Here is a 12,500-nt window from a genome sequence, read left to right as displayed (position 1 = left end):
TTAATGCTTTTGAGCACCTACAGCCAAACCACACTGGACATGCCCAATCTTGTCTGATCTTGGAAGCTATGCAGTGTTGGGCCTGGTTACTACTTGGGTGGGAGACCACCTGGGAATACCAGGTGCTGTAGGTCATTTTATACAGCCAAAACATTCTTTTCTATTACATTTTACATTTAATTTTTTCAACTTATCAATGAATTTACTTGAGTTAAGAAGTAATAGAGGTCTAAAATTAATGTTTTTGAGCATCTACAGCCAAACCACACTGGACTTGCCCAATATCGTCTGATCTTGGAAGCTATGTAGTGTTGGGCCTGGTTAGTACTTGAATGGGAGACCACCTGGGAATACCAGGTGCTGTAGGTAATTTTATACTGCCATAACATTCTTTTCCATTACATTTTACATTTCATTTTTCAACTTATCATTGAATTTACTTGAGTTAAGAAGTAAAAGAGGTCTAAAGTTAATATTTTTGAGCACATACAGCCAAACCACACTGGACATGCCCAATCTCGTCTGAACTTGGAAGCTATACAGCGTTGGGCCTGGTTAGTACTTGGATGGGAGACCACCTGGGAATACCAGGAGCTGTAGGAAATTTTATAGTGCCATTACATTCTTTTCTATTACATTTTACATTTCATTTTTCAACTTATCATTGAATTTACTTGAGTTAAGAAGTAAAAGAGGTCTAAAGTTAAAGTTTTTGAGCACCTACAGCCAAACCACACTGGACATGCCCAATCTCGTCTGATCTTGGAAGCTATACAGTGTTGGGCCTGGTTAGTACTTGGATGGGAGACCACCTAGGATTCCCAGGTGCTGTAGGTACTTTTATACTGCCATAACAGTCTATTCTATTACATTTTACATTTAATTTTTTCAACTTATCAATGAATTTACTTGAGTTAAGAAGTAATAGAGGTCAAAAGTTAATGCTTTTGAGCACCTACAGCCAAACCACACTGGACATGCCCAATCTCGTTTGATCTTGGAAGCTATGCAGTGTTGGGCCTGGTTAGTACTTGGACGGGAGACCACCTGGGAATACCGGTTGCTGTAGGTAATTTTATACTGCCATAACATTCTTTTCTATTACATTTTACATTTAATTTTTTCAACTTATCAATGAATTTACTTGAGTTAAGAAGTAATAGAGGTCTAAAGTTAATGGTTTTGGCACCTACAGCCAAACCACACTGGACATGCCCAAAATCATCTGATTTTGGAAGCTATGCAGTGTTGGGCCTGGTTAGTACTTGTATGGGAGACCACCTGGGAGTACCAGGTGCTGTAGGTAACTTTATACTGCCATAACATTCTTTTATATTACATTTTACATTTCATTTTTCAACTTATCAATGAATTTACTTGAGTTAAGAAGTAAAAGAGGTCTAAAGTTAATGTTTTTGAGCAACTACAGCTAAACCACACTGGACATGCCCAATCTTGTCTGATCTTGGAAGCTATGCAGTGTTGGGCCTGGTTAGTACTTGAATGGAAGACCACCTGGGATTACCAGGTGCTGTAGGTAATTTTATACTGCCATAACAATCTTTTCCATTACATTTTACATTTCATTTTTCAACTTATCAATGAATTTACTTGAGTTAAGAAGTAAAAGAGGTCTAAAGTTAATGCTTTTGAGCACCTACAGCCAAACCACACTGGACATGCCCAATCTCGTCTGATCTTGGAAGCTATGCAGTGTTGGGCCTGGTTACTACTTGGGTGGGAGACCACCTGGGAATACCAGGTGCTGTAGGTCATTTTATACAGCCAAAACATTCTTTTCTATTACATTTTACATTTAATTTTTTCAACTTATCAATGAATTTACTTGAGTTAAGAAGTAATAGAGGTCTAAAATTAATGTTTTTGAGCACCTACAGCCAAACCACACTGGACATGCCCAATCTCGGCTGATCTTGGAAGCTATGCAGTGGTGGGCCTGGTTAGTACTTGGATGGGAAACCACCTAGGAATCCCAGGTGCTGTAGGTAATTTTATACTGCCATAACAGTCTTTTCTACTACATTTTACATTTAATTTTTTCAACTTATCAATGAATTTACTTGAGTTAAGAAGTAATAGAGGTCTAAAGTTAATGCTTTTGAGCACCAACAGCCAAACCACACTGGACATGCCCAATCTCGTCTGATCTTGGAAGCTTTGCAGTGTTGGGCCTGGTTAGTACTTGGACGGGAGATCACCTGGGAATACCAGGTGCTGTAGGTAATTTTATATAGCAATAACATTCTTTTCTATTACATTTTACATTACATTTTTTCAACTTATCAATGAATTTTCTTGAGTTAAGAAGTAAAAGAGGTGTAAAGTTAATGTTTTTGAGCACCTGCAGTCAAACCACACTGGACATGCCCAATCTCATCTGATCTTGGAAGCTATGCAGTGTTGGGCCTGGTTAGTACTTGGATGGGAGACCACCTGGGAATACCAGGTGCTGTAGGTAATTTTATACTGCCATAACTTTCTTTTCTATTACATTTTACATTTCATTTTTTCAACTTATCAATGAATTTACTTGAGTTATGAAGTAATAGAGGTCAAAAGTTAATGCTTTTGAGCACCTACAGCCAAACCACACTGGACATGCCCAATCTCGTTTGATCTTGGAAGCTATGCAGTGTTGGGCCTGGTTAGTACTTGGACGGGAGACCACCTGGGAATACCAGGTGCTGTAGGTAATTTTATAATGCCATAACATTCTTTTCTATTACATTTTACATTTAATTTTTTCAACTTATCAATTAATTTACTTGAGTTAAGAAGTAATAGAGGTCTAAAGTTAATGGTTTTGGGCACATACAGCCAAACCACACTGGACATGCCCAATATCATCTGATCTTGGAAGCTATGCAGTGTAGGGCCTGGTTAGTACTTGGATGGGAGACCACCTGGGAATACCAGGTGCTGTAGGTAACTTTATACTGCCATAACATTCTTTTATATTACATTTTACATTTCATTTTTCAACTTATCATTGAATTTACTTGAGTTAAGAAGTAAAAGAGGTCTAAAGTTAATGTTTTTGAGCACCTACAGCCCAACCACACTGGACATGCCCAATCTTGTCTGATCTTAGAAGCTATGCAGTGTTGAGCCTGGTTAGTACTTGGATGGGAGACCACCTGGAAATACCAGGTGCTGTAGGTAATTTTATGCAGCCATAACATTCTTTTCTATTACATTTTACATTTAATTTTTCAACTTATCAATGAATTTACTTGAGTTAAGAAGTAATAGAGGTCTAAAGTTAATGTTTTTGAGCACCTACAGCCAAACCACACTGGACATGCCCAATCTCGTCTGATCTTGGAAGCTATGCGGTGTTGGGCCTGGTTACTACTTGGGTGGGAGACCACCTGGGAATACCAGGTGCTGTAGGTCATTTTATACAGCCAAAACATTATTTTCTATTACATTTTACATTTAATTTTTTCAACTTATCAATGAATTTACTTGAGTTAAGAAGTAAAAGAGGTCTAAAGTTAATGTTTTTGAGCACCTACAGTCAAACCACACTGGACATGCCCAATCTCATCTGATCTTGGAAGCTATGCAGTGTTGGGCCTGGTTAGTACTTGGATGGGAGACCACCTGGGAATACCAGGTGCTGTAGGTAATTTTATACTGCCATAACATTCTTTTCTATTACATTTTACATTTCATTTTTTCAACTTATCAATGAATTTACTTGAGTTAAGAAGTAATAGAGGTCTAAATTTAATGCTTTTGAGCACCTACAGCCAAACCACGCTGGACATGCCCAATCTCGTCTGATCTTGTAAGCTTTGCTGTGTTGGGCCTGGTTTGTACTTGGATGGGAGACCACCTGAGAATACCAGTTGCTGTAGGAAATTTAATACAGCCAAAACATTCTTTTCTATTACATTTTACATTTAATTTTTTCAACTTATCAATGAATTTGCTTGAGTTAAGAAGAAAAAGAGGTCTAAAGTTAATGTTTTTGAGCACCTACTGCCAAACCACACTGGACATGCCCAATCTTGTTTGATCTTGGAAGCTATGCAGTGTTGGGTCTGGTTAGTACTTGGATGGGAGACCACCTGGGAATACCAGGTGCTGTAGGTAATTTTATACTGCCATAACATTCTTTTCTATTACATTTTACATTTAATTTTTTCAACTTATCAATGAATTTACTTGAGTTAAGAAGTAATAGAGGTCTAAAGTTAATGGTTTTGGGCACCTACAGCCAAACCACACTGGACATGCCCAATCTCGTTCGATCTTGGAAGCTATGCAGTGTTGGGCCTGGTTAGTACTTGGATGGGAGACCACCTGGGAATACCAGGAGCTGTAGATAATTTTATACTGCCAAAACATTCTTTTCTATTACATTTTACATTTCATTTTTCAACTTATCATTGAATTTACTTGAGTTAAGAAGTAAAAGAGGTCTAAAGTTAATGTTTTTGAGCACCTACAGCCAAACCACACTGGACATGCCCAATCTCGTCTGATCTTGGAAGCTATGCAGTGTTGGGCCTGGTTAGTACTTGGAAGGGAGACCACCTAGGAATCCCAGGTGCTGTAGGTAATTTTATACTGCCATAACAGTCTATTCTATTACATTTTACATTTAATTTTTTCAACTTATCAATGAATTTACTTGAGTTAAGAAGTAATAGATGTCTAAAGTTAATGGTTTTGGGCACCTACAGCCAAACCACACTGGACATGCCCAATATCATCTGATCTTGGAAGCTAGGCAGTGTTGGGCCAGGTTAGTACTTGGATGGGAGACCACCTGGGAATACCAGGTGCTGTAGGTAACTTTATACTGCCATAACATTCTTTTATATTACATTTTACATTTCATTTTTCAACTTATCATTGAATTTACTTGAGTTAAGAAGTAAAAGAGGTCTAAAGTTATGTTTTTGAGCATCTACAGCCCAACCACACTGGACATGCCCAATCTTGTCTGATCTTGGAAGCTATGCAGTGTTGAGCCTGGTTAGTACTTGGATGGGAGACCACCTGGAAATACCAGGTGCTGTAGGTAATTTTAAGCAGCCATAACATTCTTTTCTATTACATTTTACATTTAATTTTTTCAACTTATCAATGAATTTACTTGAGTTAAGAAGTAATAGAGGTTTAAAGTTAAAGTTTTTGAGCACCTACAGCCAAACCACACTGGACATGCCCAATCTCGTCAGATCTTGGAAGCTATGCGGTGTTGGGCGTGGTTACTACTTGGGTGGGAGACCAACTGGGAATACCAGGTGCTGTAGGTCATTTTATACAGCCAAAACATTCTTTTCTATTACATTTTACATTTAATTTTTTCAACTTATCAATGAATTTACTTGAGTTAAGAAGTAATAGAGGTCTAAAATTAATGATTTTGGGCAGCTACAGCCAAAGCACACTGGACATGCCCAGTATCGTCTGATCTTGGAAGCTATGCAGTGTTGGGCCTGGTTAGTACTTGGATGGGAGACCACCTAGGAATCCCAGGTGCTGTAGGTAATTTTATACTGCCATAACAGTCTATTCTATTACATTTTACATTTAATTTTTTCAACTTATCAATGAATTTACTTGAGTTAAGAAGTAATAGAGGTCAAAAGTTAATGCTTTTGAGTACCTACAGCCAAACCACACTGGACATGCCCAATCTCGTTTGGTCTTGGAAGCTATGCAGTGTTGGGCCTGGTTAGTACTTGGACAGGAGACCACCTGGGAATACCAGGTGCTGTAGGTAATTTTATAGTGCCATAACATTCTTTTCTATTACATTTTACATTTAATTTTTTCAACTTATCAATGAATTTACTTGAGTTAAGAAGTAATAGAGGTCTAAAGTTAATGTTTTTGTGCACCTACAGCCAATCCTCACTGGACATGCCCAATCTCGTCTGATCTTGGAAGCTATACAGTGTTGGGCCTGGTAAGTACTTGGATGGGATACCCCCTGGGAATACCAGGTGCAGTAGGTAATTTTATACTGCCATAACATTCTTTTCTATTACATTTTACATTTAATTTTTTCAACTTATCAATGAATTTACTTGAGTTAAGAAGTAATAGAGGTCTAAAGTTAATGTTTTTGAGCACCTACAGCCAAACCACACTGGACATACCCAATCTCGTCTGATCTTGGAAGGTATGCCGTGTTGGGCCTGGTTACTACTTGGGTGGGAGACCACCTGGGAATACCAGGTGCTGTAGGTAATTTTATACAGCCAAAACATTCTTTTCTATTACAATTTACATTTAATTTTTTCAACTTATCAATGAATTTACTTGAGTTAAGAAGTAAAAGAGGTCTAAAGTTAATGTTTTTGAGCACCTACAGCCAAAGCACGCTGGACATGCCCAATCTCATCTGTTCTTGGAAGCTATGCAGTGGTGGGCCTGGTTAGTACTTGGATGGGAGACCACCTAGGAATCCCAGCTGCTGTAGGTAATTTTATACTGCCATAACAGTCTTTTCTATTACATTTTACATTTAATTTTTTCAACTTATCAATGAATTTACATGAGTTAAGAAGTAATAGAGGTCTTAAGTTAATGCTTTTGAGCACCTACAGCCAAACCACACTGGACATGCCCAATCTCGTTTGATCTTGGAAGCTATGCAGTGTTGGGCCTGGTTAGTACTTGGATGGGAGACCTCCTGGGAAAACCAGGTGCTGTAGGTAATTTTATATAGTCATAACATTCTTTTCTATTACATTTTACATTTCATTTTTCAACTTATCATTGAATTTACTTGAGTTAAGAAGTAAAAGAGATATAAAGTTTATTTTTTTTGAGCACCTACAGCCAAACCATACTGGACATGCCCAATCTCGTCTGATCTTGGAAGCTATGCAGTGGTGGGCCTGGTTAGTACTTGGATGGGAGACCACCTAGGAATCCCAGGTGCTGTAGGTAAATTTATACTGCCATAACAGTCTATTCTACTACTTTTTACATTTAATTTTTTCAACTTATCAATGAATTTACTTGAGTTAAGAAGCAATAGAGGTCTAAAGTTAATGCTTTTGAGCACCTACAGCCAAACCACACTGGACATGCCCAATCTCGTCTGATCTTGGAAGCTATGCAGTGTTGGGCCTGGTTAGTACTTGGACGGGAGACCACCTGGGAATACCAGGTGCTGTAGGTAATTTTATATAGCCATAACATTCTTTTCTATTACATTTTACATTACATTTTTTCAACTTATCAATGAATTTACTTGAGTTAAGAAGTAAAAGAGGTCTAAAGTTATTGTTTTTGAGCACCTACTGCCAAACCACACTGGACATGCCCAATCTTGTTTGATCTTGGAAGCTATGCAGTGTTGGGCCTGATTAGTACTTGGATGGGAGACCACCTGGGAATACCTGGTGCTGTAGGTAATTTTATACTGCCATAACATTCTTTTCTATTACATTTTACATTTAATTTTTTCAACTTATCAATGAATTTACTTGAGTTAAGAAGTAATTGAGGTCTAAAGTTAAAGGTTTTGGGCACCTACAGCCAAACCACACTGGACATGCCCAATATCATCTGATCTTGGAAACTATGCAGTGTTGGGCTTGGTTAGTACTTGGATGGGAGACCACCTGGGAATGCCAGGTGCTGTAGGTAATTTTATACTGCCATAACATTCTTTTCTATTAAATTTTACATTTAATTTTTTCAACTTATCAATGAATTTACTTGAGTTAAGAAGTAATAGAGGTCTAAAGTTAATGGTTTTGGGCACCTACAGCCAAACCACACTGGACATGCCCAATCTCGTCTGATCTTGGAAGCTATGCAGTGTTGGGCCTGGTTAGTACTTGGATGGGAGACCACCTGGGAATACCAGGAGCTGTAGATAATTTTATACTGCCAAAACATTCTTTTCTATTACATTTTACATTTCATTTTTCAACTTATCATTGAATTTACTTGAGTTAAGAAGTAAAAGAGGTCTAAAGTTAATGTTTTTGAGCACCTACAGCCAAACCACACTGGACGTGCCCAATCTCGTCTGATCTTGGAAGCTATGCAGTGTTGGGCCTGGTTAGTACTTGGATGGGAGACCACCTAGGAATCCCAGGTGCAGTAGGTAATTTTATACTGCCATAACAGTCTATTCTATTACATTTTACATTTAATTTTTTCAACTTATCAATGAATTTACTTGAGTTAAGAAGTAATCGATGTCTAAAGTTAATGGTTTTGGGCACCTACAGCCAAACCACACTGGACATGCCCAATCTTGTCTGATCTTGGAAGCTATGCAGTGTTGAGCCTGGTTAGTACTTGGATGGGAGACCACCTGGAAATACCAGGTGCTGTAGGTAATTTTATGCAGCCATAACATTCTTTTCTATTACATTTTACATTTAATTTTTTCAACTTATCAATGAATTTACTTGAGTTAAGAAGTAATAGAGGTCTAAAGTTAATGTTTTTGAGCACCTACAGCCAAACCACACTGGACATGCCCAATCTCGTCTGATCTTGGAAGCTATGCGGTGTTGGGCCTGGTTACTACTTGGGTGGGAGACCACCTTGGAATACCAGGTGCTGTAGGTCATTTTATACAGCCAAAACATTCTTTTCTATTACATTTTACATTTAATTTTTTCAACTTATCAATGAATTTACTTGAGTTAAGAAGTAATAGAGGTCTAAAATTAATGGTTTTGGGCAGCTACAGCCAAAGCACACTGGACATGCCCAGTATCGTCTGATCTTGGAAGCTATGCAGTGTTGGGCCTGGTTAGTACTTGGATGGGAGACCACCTAGGAATCCCAGGTGCTGTAGGTAATTTTATACTGCCATAACAGTCTATTCTATTACATTTTACATTTAATTTTTTCAACTTATCAATGAATTTACTTGAGTTAAGAAGTAATAGAGGTCAAAAGTTAATGCTTTTGAGAACCTACAGCCAAACCACACTGGACATGCCCAATCTCGTTTGATCTTGGAAGCTATACAGTGTTGGGCCTGGTAAGTACTTGGATGGGATACCCCCTGGGAATACCAGGTGCAGTAGGTAATTTTATACTGCCATAACATTCTTTTCTATTACATTTTACATTTAATTTTTTCAACTTATCAATGAATTTACTTGAGTTAAGAAGTAATAGAGGTCTAAAGTTAATGTTTTTGAGCACCTACAGCCAAACCACACTGGACATACCCAATCTCGTCTGATCTTGGAAGCTATGCCGTGTTGGGCCTGGTTACTACTTGGGTGGGAGACCACCTGGGAATACCAGGTGCTGTAGGTAATTTTATACAGCCAAAACATTCTTTTCTATTACAATTTACATTTAATTTTTTCAACTTATCAATGAATTTACTTGAGTTAAGAAGTAAAAGAGGTCTAAAGTTAATGTTTTTGAGCACCTACAGCCAAAGCACACTGGACATGCCCAATCTCGTCTGTTCTTGGAAGCTATGCAGTGGTGGGCCTGGTTAGTACTTGGATGGGAGACCACCTAGGAATCCCAGGTGCTGTATGTAATTTTATACTGCCATAACAGTCTTTTCTATTACATTTTACATTTAATTTTTTCAACTTATCAATGAATTTACATGAGTAAAGAAAAAATAGAGGTCTTAAGTTAATGCTTTTGAGCACCTACAGCCAAACCACACTGGACATGCCCAATCTCGTTTGATCTTGGAAGCTATGCAGTGTTGGGCCTGGTTAGTACTTGGATGGGAGACCTCCTGGGAATACCAGGTGCTGTAGGTAATTTTATATAGTCATAACATTCTTTTCTATTACATTTTACATTTCATTTTTCAACTTATCATTGAATTTACTTGAGTTAAGAAGTAAAAGAGGTATAAAGTTAATGTTTTTGAGCACCTACAGCCAAACCATACTGGACATGCCCAATCTCGTCTGATCTTGGAAGCTATGCAGTGGTGGGCCTGGTTAGTACTTGGATGGGAGACCACCTAGGAATCCCAGGTGCTGTAGGTAATTTTATACTGCCATAACAGTCTATTCTACTACATTTTACATTTAATTTTTTCAACTTATCAATGAATATACTTGAGTTAAGAAGTAATAGATGTCTAAAGTTAATGCTTTTGAGCACCTACAGCCAAACCACACTGGACATGCCCAATCTCGTCTGATCTTGGAAGCTATGCAGTGTTGGGCCTGGTTAGTACTTGGATGGGAGACCACCTGGGAATACCAGGTGCTGTAGGTAATTTTATATAGCCATAACATTATTTTCTATTACATTTTACATTACATTTTTTCAACTTATCAATGAATTTACTTGAGTTAAGAAGTAAAAGAGGTCTAAAGTTAATGTTTTTGAGCACCTACAGTCAAACCACACTGGACATGCCCAATCTCGTCTGATCTTGGAAGCTATGCAGTGTTGGGCCTGGTTAGTACTTGGATGGGAGACCACCTGGGAATACCAGGTGCTGTAGGTAATTTTATACTGCCATAATATTCTTTTCTATTACATTTTACATTTAATTTTTTCAACTTATCAATGAATTTACTTGAGTTAAGAAGTAATAGAGGTCTAAATTTAATGCTTTTGAGCACCTACAGCCAAACCACACTGGACATGCCCAATCTCGTCTGATCTTGTAAGCTTTGCTGTGTTGGGCCTGGTTTGTACTTGGATGGGAGACCACCTGAGAATACCAGTTGCTGTAGGAAATTTTATACAGCCAAAACATTCTTTTCTATTACATTTTACATTTAATTTTTTCAACTTATCAATGAATTTACTTGAGTTAAGAAGTAAAAGAGGTCTAAAGTTAATGTTTTTGAGCACCTACTGCCAAACCACACTGGACATGCCCAATCTTGTTTGATCTTGGAAGCGATGCAGTGTTGGGCCTGATTAGTACTTGGATGGGAGACCTCCTGGGAATACCAGGTGCTGTAGGTAATTTTATACTGCCATAACAGTCTATTCTATTACATTTTACATTTAATTTTTTCAACTTATCAATGAATTTACTTGAGTTAAGAAGTAATAGAGGTCAAAAGTTAATGCTTTTGAGCACCTACAGCCAAACCACACTGGACATGCCCAATCTCGTTTGATCTTGGAAGCTATGCAGTGTTGGGCCTGTTTAATACTTGGACGGGAGACCACCTGGGAATACCAGGTGCTGTAGGTAATTTTATACTGCCATAACATTCTTTTCTATTACATTTTACATTTAATTTTTTAAACTTATCAATGAATTTACTTGAGTTAAGAAGTAATTGAGGTCTAAAGTTAAAGGTTTTGGGCACCTACAGCAAAACCACACTGGACATGCCCAATCTCGTTTGATCTTGGAAGCTATGCAGTGTTGGGCCTGGTTAGTACTTGGACGGGAGACCTCCTGGGAATACCAGGTGCTGTAGGTAATTTTATATAGTCATAACATTCTTTTCTATTACACTTTACATTTCATTTTTCAACTTATCAATGAATTTACTTGAGTTAAGAAGTAATAGAGGTCTAAAGTTAATGTTTTTGAGCACCTACAGCCAAACCACACTGGACATACCCAATCTCGTCTGATCTTGGAAGCTATGCCGTGTTGGGCCTGGTTACTACTTGGGTGGGAGACCACCTGGGAATACCAGGTGCTGTAGGTAATTTTATACAGCCAAAACATTCTTTTCTATTACAATTTACATTTAATTTTTTCAACTTATCAATGAATTTACTTGAGTTAAGAAGTAAAAGAGGTCTAAAGTTAATGTTTTTGAGCACCTACAGCCAAAGCACACTGGACATGCCCAATCTCGTCTGTTCTTGGAAGCTATGCAGTGGTGGGCCTGGTTAGTACTTGGATGGGAGACCACCTAGGAATCCCAGGTGCTGTATGTAATTTTATACTGCCATAACAGTCTTTTCTATTACATTTTACATTTAATTTTTTCAACTTATCAATGAATTTACATGAGTAAAGAAAAAATAGAGGTCTTAAGTTAATGCTTTTGAGCACCTACAGCCAAACCACACTGGACATGCCCAATCTCGTTTGATCTTGGAAGCTATGCAGTGTTGGGCCTGGTTAGTACTTGGATGGGAGACCTCCTGGGAATACCAGGTGCTGTAGGTAATTTTATATAGTCATAACATTCTTTTCTATTACATTTTACATTTCATTTTTCAACTTATCATTGAATTTACTTGAGTTAAGAAGTAAAAGAGGTATAAAGTTAATGTTTTTGAGCACCTACAGCCAAACCATACTGGACATGCCCAATCTCGTCTGATCTTGGAAGCTATGCAGTGGTGGGCCTGGTTAGTACTTGGATGGGAGACCACCTAGGAATCCCAGGTGCTGTAGGTAATTTTATACTGCCATAACAGTCTATTCTACTACATTTTACATTTAATTTTTTCAACTTATCAATGAATATACTTGAGTTAAGAAGTAATAGATGTCTAAAGTTAATGCTTTTGAGCACCTACAGCCAAACCACACTGGACATGCCCAATCTCGTCTGATC

General features: G+C 37.9%; 7 non-coding genes and 46 pseudogenes across 7 annotated transcripts in view; all 53 read left to right on the top strand.

Moving 5' to 3' along the window:
• The first annotated feature begins 15 nt into the window (after positions 1-15).
• LOC148438267 (5S ribosomal RNA) lies at positions 16-134 on the top strand (annotated as a pseudogene).
• A 116-nt stretch (positions 135-250) lies between these two features.
• Positions 251-369, top strand: LOC148438266 (5S ribosomal RNA; annotated as a pseudogene).
• A 115-nt stretch (positions 370-484) lies between these two features.
• Positions 485-603, top strand: LOC148438265 (5S ribosomal RNA; annotated as a pseudogene).
• A 115-nt stretch (positions 604-718) lies between these two features.
• LOC148438264 (5S ribosomal RNA) lies at positions 719-837 on the top strand (annotated as a pseudogene).
• Positions 838-953: 116 nt separating this feature from the next.
• LOC148438263 (5S ribosomal RNA) lies at positions 954-1,072 on the top strand (annotated as a pseudogene).
• A 115-nt stretch (positions 1,073-1,187) lies between these two features.
• On the top strand, positions 1,188-1,306 carry LOC148438262 (5S ribosomal RNA; annotated as a pseudogene).
• A 115-nt stretch (positions 1,307-1,421) lies between these two features.
• LOC148438261 (5S ribosomal RNA) lies at positions 1,422-1,540 on the top strand (annotated as a pseudogene).
• A 115-nt stretch (positions 1,541-1,655) lies between these two features.
• On the top strand, positions 1,656-1,774 carry LOC148438260 (5S ribosomal RNA; annotated as a pseudogene).
• A 116-nt stretch (positions 1,775-1,890) lies between these two features.
• On the top strand, positions 1,891-2,009 carry LOC148438259 (5S ribosomal RNA; annotated as a pseudogene).
• A 116-nt stretch (positions 2,010-2,125) lies between these two features.
• Positions 2,126-2,244, top strand: LOC148438258 (5S ribosomal RNA; annotated as a pseudogene).
• A 116-nt stretch (positions 2,245-2,360) lies between these two features.
• Positions 2,361-2,479, top strand: LOC148438257 (5S ribosomal RNA; annotated as a pseudogene).
• Positions 2,480-2,595: 116 nt separating this feature from the next.
• LOC148438256 (5S ribosomal RNA) lies at positions 2,596-2,714 on the top strand (annotated as a pseudogene).
• A 116-nt stretch (positions 2,715-2,830) lies between these two features.
• Positions 2,831-2,949, top strand: LOC148438255 (5S ribosomal RNA; annotated as a pseudogene).
• Positions 2,950-3,064: 115 nt separating this feature from the next.
• On the top strand, positions 3,065-3,183 carry LOC148438254 (5S ribosomal RNA; annotated as a pseudogene).
• A 115-nt stretch (positions 3,184-3,298) lies between these two features.
• Positions 3,299-3,417, top strand: LOC148438253 (5S ribosomal RNA; annotated as a pseudogene).
• Positions 3,418-3,533: 116 nt separating this feature from the next.
• On the top strand, positions 3,534-3,652 carry LOC148438252 (5S ribosomal RNA). Its single transcript, XR_015876294.1, has one exon. It is a non-coding gene; the product is annotated as a 5S ribosomal RNA (ribosomal RNA).
• A 351-nt stretch (positions 3,653-4,003) lies between these two features.
• On the top strand, positions 4,004-4,122 carry LOC148438251 (5S ribosomal RNA; annotated as a pseudogene).
• Positions 4,123-4,238: 116 nt separating this feature from the next.
• Positions 4,239-4,357, top strand: LOC148438250 (5S ribosomal RNA; annotated as a pseudogene).
• A 115-nt stretch (positions 4,358-4,472) lies between these two features.
• On the top strand, positions 4,473-4,591 carry LOC148438249 (5S ribosomal RNA; annotated as a pseudogene).
• Positions 4,592-4,707: 116 nt separating this feature from the next.
• Positions 4,708-4,826, top strand: LOC148438248 (5S ribosomal RNA; annotated as a pseudogene).
• Positions 4,827-4,940: 114 nt separating this feature from the next.
• Positions 4,941-5,059, top strand: LOC148438247 (5S ribosomal RNA; annotated as a pseudogene).
• A 116-nt stretch (positions 5,060-5,175) lies between these two features.
• On the top strand, positions 5,176-5,294 carry LOC148438246 (5S ribosomal RNA; annotated as a pseudogene).
• Positions 5,295-5,410: 116 nt separating this feature from the next.
• Positions 5,411-5,529, top strand: LOC148438245 (5S ribosomal RNA; annotated as a pseudogene).
• Positions 5,530-5,645: 116 nt separating this feature from the next.
• Positions 5,646-5,764, top strand: LOC148438244 (5S ribosomal RNA; annotated as a pseudogene).
• A 116-nt stretch (positions 5,765-5,880) lies between these two features.
• LOC148438243 (5S ribosomal RNA) lies at positions 5,881-5,999 on the top strand (annotated as a pseudogene).
• Positions 6,000-6,115: 116 nt separating this feature from the next.
• Positions 6,116-6,234, top strand: LOC148438242 (5S ribosomal RNA; annotated as a pseudogene).
• A 116-nt stretch (positions 6,235-6,350) lies between these two features.
• On the top strand, positions 6,351-6,469 carry LOC148438241 (5S ribosomal RNA; annotated as a pseudogene).
• Positions 6,470-6,585: 116 nt separating this feature from the next.
• Positions 6,586-6,704, top strand: LOC148438240 (5S ribosomal RNA). The gene has a single exon (XR_015876332.1). It is a non-coding gene; the product is annotated as a 5S ribosomal RNA (ribosomal RNA).
• Positions 6,705-6,820: 116 nt separating this feature from the next.
• On the top strand, positions 6,821-6,939 carry LOC148438239 (5S ribosomal RNA; annotated as a pseudogene).
• A 116-nt stretch (positions 6,940-7,055) lies between these two features.
• Positions 7,056-7,174, top strand: LOC148438238 (5S ribosomal RNA; annotated as a pseudogene).
• A 116-nt stretch (positions 7,175-7,290) lies between these two features.
• Positions 7,291-7,409, top strand: LOC148438237 (5S ribosomal RNA; annotated as a pseudogene).
• Positions 7,410-7,525: 116 nt separating this feature from the next.
• Positions 7,526-7,644, top strand: LOC148438236 (5S ribosomal RNA; annotated as a pseudogene).
• Positions 7,645-7,760: 116 nt separating this feature from the next.
• On the top strand, positions 7,761-7,879 carry LOC148438235 (5S ribosomal RNA; annotated as a pseudogene).
• Positions 7,880-7,994: 115 nt separating this feature from the next.
• Positions 7,995-8,113, top strand: LOC148438234 (5S ribosomal RNA; annotated as a pseudogene).
• Positions 8,114-8,229: 116 nt separating this feature from the next.
• LOC148438233 (5S ribosomal RNA) lies at positions 8,230-8,348 on the top strand (annotated as a pseudogene).
• Positions 8,349-8,464: 116 nt separating this feature from the next.
• Positions 8,465-8,583, top strand: LOC148438232 (5S ribosomal RNA; annotated as a pseudogene).
• A 116-nt stretch (positions 8,584-8,699) lies between these two features.
• Positions 8,700-8,818, top strand: LOC148438231 (5S ribosomal RNA; annotated as a pseudogene).
• Positions 8,819-8,934: 116 nt separating this feature from the next.
• On the top strand, positions 8,935-9,053 carry LOC148438230 (5S ribosomal RNA; annotated as a pseudogene).
• Positions 9,054-9,169: 116 nt separating this feature from the next.
• LOC148438229 (5S ribosomal RNA) lies at positions 9,170-9,288 on the top strand (annotated as a pseudogene).
• Positions 9,289-9,404: 116 nt separating this feature from the next.
• Positions 9,405-9,523, top strand: LOC148438228 (5S ribosomal RNA; annotated as a pseudogene).
• Positions 9,524-9,639: 116 nt separating this feature from the next.
• On the top strand, positions 9,640-9,758 carry LOC148438227 (5S ribosomal RNA). The gene has a single exon (XR_015876335.1). It is a non-coding gene; the product is annotated as a 5S ribosomal RNA (ribosomal RNA).
• A 115-nt stretch (positions 9,759-9,873) lies between these two features.
• On the top strand, positions 9,874-9,992 carry LOC148438226 (5S ribosomal RNA; annotated as a pseudogene).
• A 116-nt stretch (positions 9,993-10,108) lies between these two features.
• LOC148438225 (5S ribosomal RNA) lies at positions 10,109-10,227 on the top strand. The gene has a single exon (XR_015876281.1). It is a non-coding gene; the product is annotated as a 5S ribosomal RNA (ribosomal RNA).
• Positions 10,228-10,343: 116 nt separating this feature from the next.
• Positions 10,344-10,462, top strand: LOC148438224 (5S ribosomal RNA). The gene has a single exon (XR_015876354.1). It is a non-coding gene; the product is annotated as a 5S ribosomal RNA (ribosomal RNA).
• Positions 10,463-10,578: 116 nt separating this feature from the next.
• On the top strand, positions 10,579-10,697 carry LOC148438223 (5S ribosomal RNA; annotated as a pseudogene).
• A 116-nt stretch (positions 10,698-10,813) lies between these two features.
• LOC148438222 (5S ribosomal RNA) lies at positions 10,814-10,932 on the top strand (annotated as a pseudogene).
• Positions 10,933-11,048: 116 nt separating this feature from the next.
• Positions 11,049-11,167, top strand: LOC148438221 (5S ribosomal RNA; annotated as a pseudogene).
• Positions 11,168-11,283: 116 nt separating this feature from the next.
• On the top strand, positions 11,284-11,402 carry LOC148438220 (5S ribosomal RNA; annotated as a pseudogene).
• A 115-nt stretch (positions 11,403-11,517) lies between these two features.
• Positions 11,518-11,636, top strand: LOC148438219 (5S ribosomal RNA; annotated as a pseudogene).
• Positions 11,637-11,752: 116 nt separating this feature from the next.
• Positions 11,753-11,871, top strand: LOC148438218 (5S ribosomal RNA; annotated as a pseudogene).
• Positions 11,872-11,987: 116 nt separating this feature from the next.
• Positions 11,988-12,106, top strand: LOC148438217 (5S ribosomal RNA). Its single transcript, XR_015876334.1, has one exon. It is a non-coding gene; the product is annotated as a 5S ribosomal RNA (ribosomal RNA).
• A 115-nt stretch (positions 12,107-12,221) lies between these two features.
• On the top strand, positions 12,222-12,340 carry LOC148438216 (5S ribosomal RNA; annotated as a pseudogene).
• Positions 12,341-12,456: 116 nt separating this feature from the next.
• The window catches only part of LOC148438215 (5S ribosomal RNA), a 119-nt gene continuing 75 nt past the window's right edge, over positions 12,457-12,500 (top strand). Inside the window, exon 1 of the ribosomal RNA XR_015876280.1 lies at positions 12,457-12,500. This exon is cut by the window's right edge and continues 75 nt beyond it. This is a non-coding gene — a ribosomal RNA (5S ribosomal RNA).

This window comes from Taudactylus pleione, unplaced genomic scaffold (genome assembly GCF_031769625.1).
Source record: "Taudactylus pleione unplaced genomic scaffold, aTauple2 ptg001778l, whole genome shotgun sequence".
NCBI lineage: Eukaryota > Metazoa > Chordata > Amphibia > Anura > Myobatrachidae > Taudactylus > Taudactylus pleione.
Note: the sequence above shows the minus strand (reverse complement) of the source record. Positions and strands in the feature narration are given on the sequence as shown.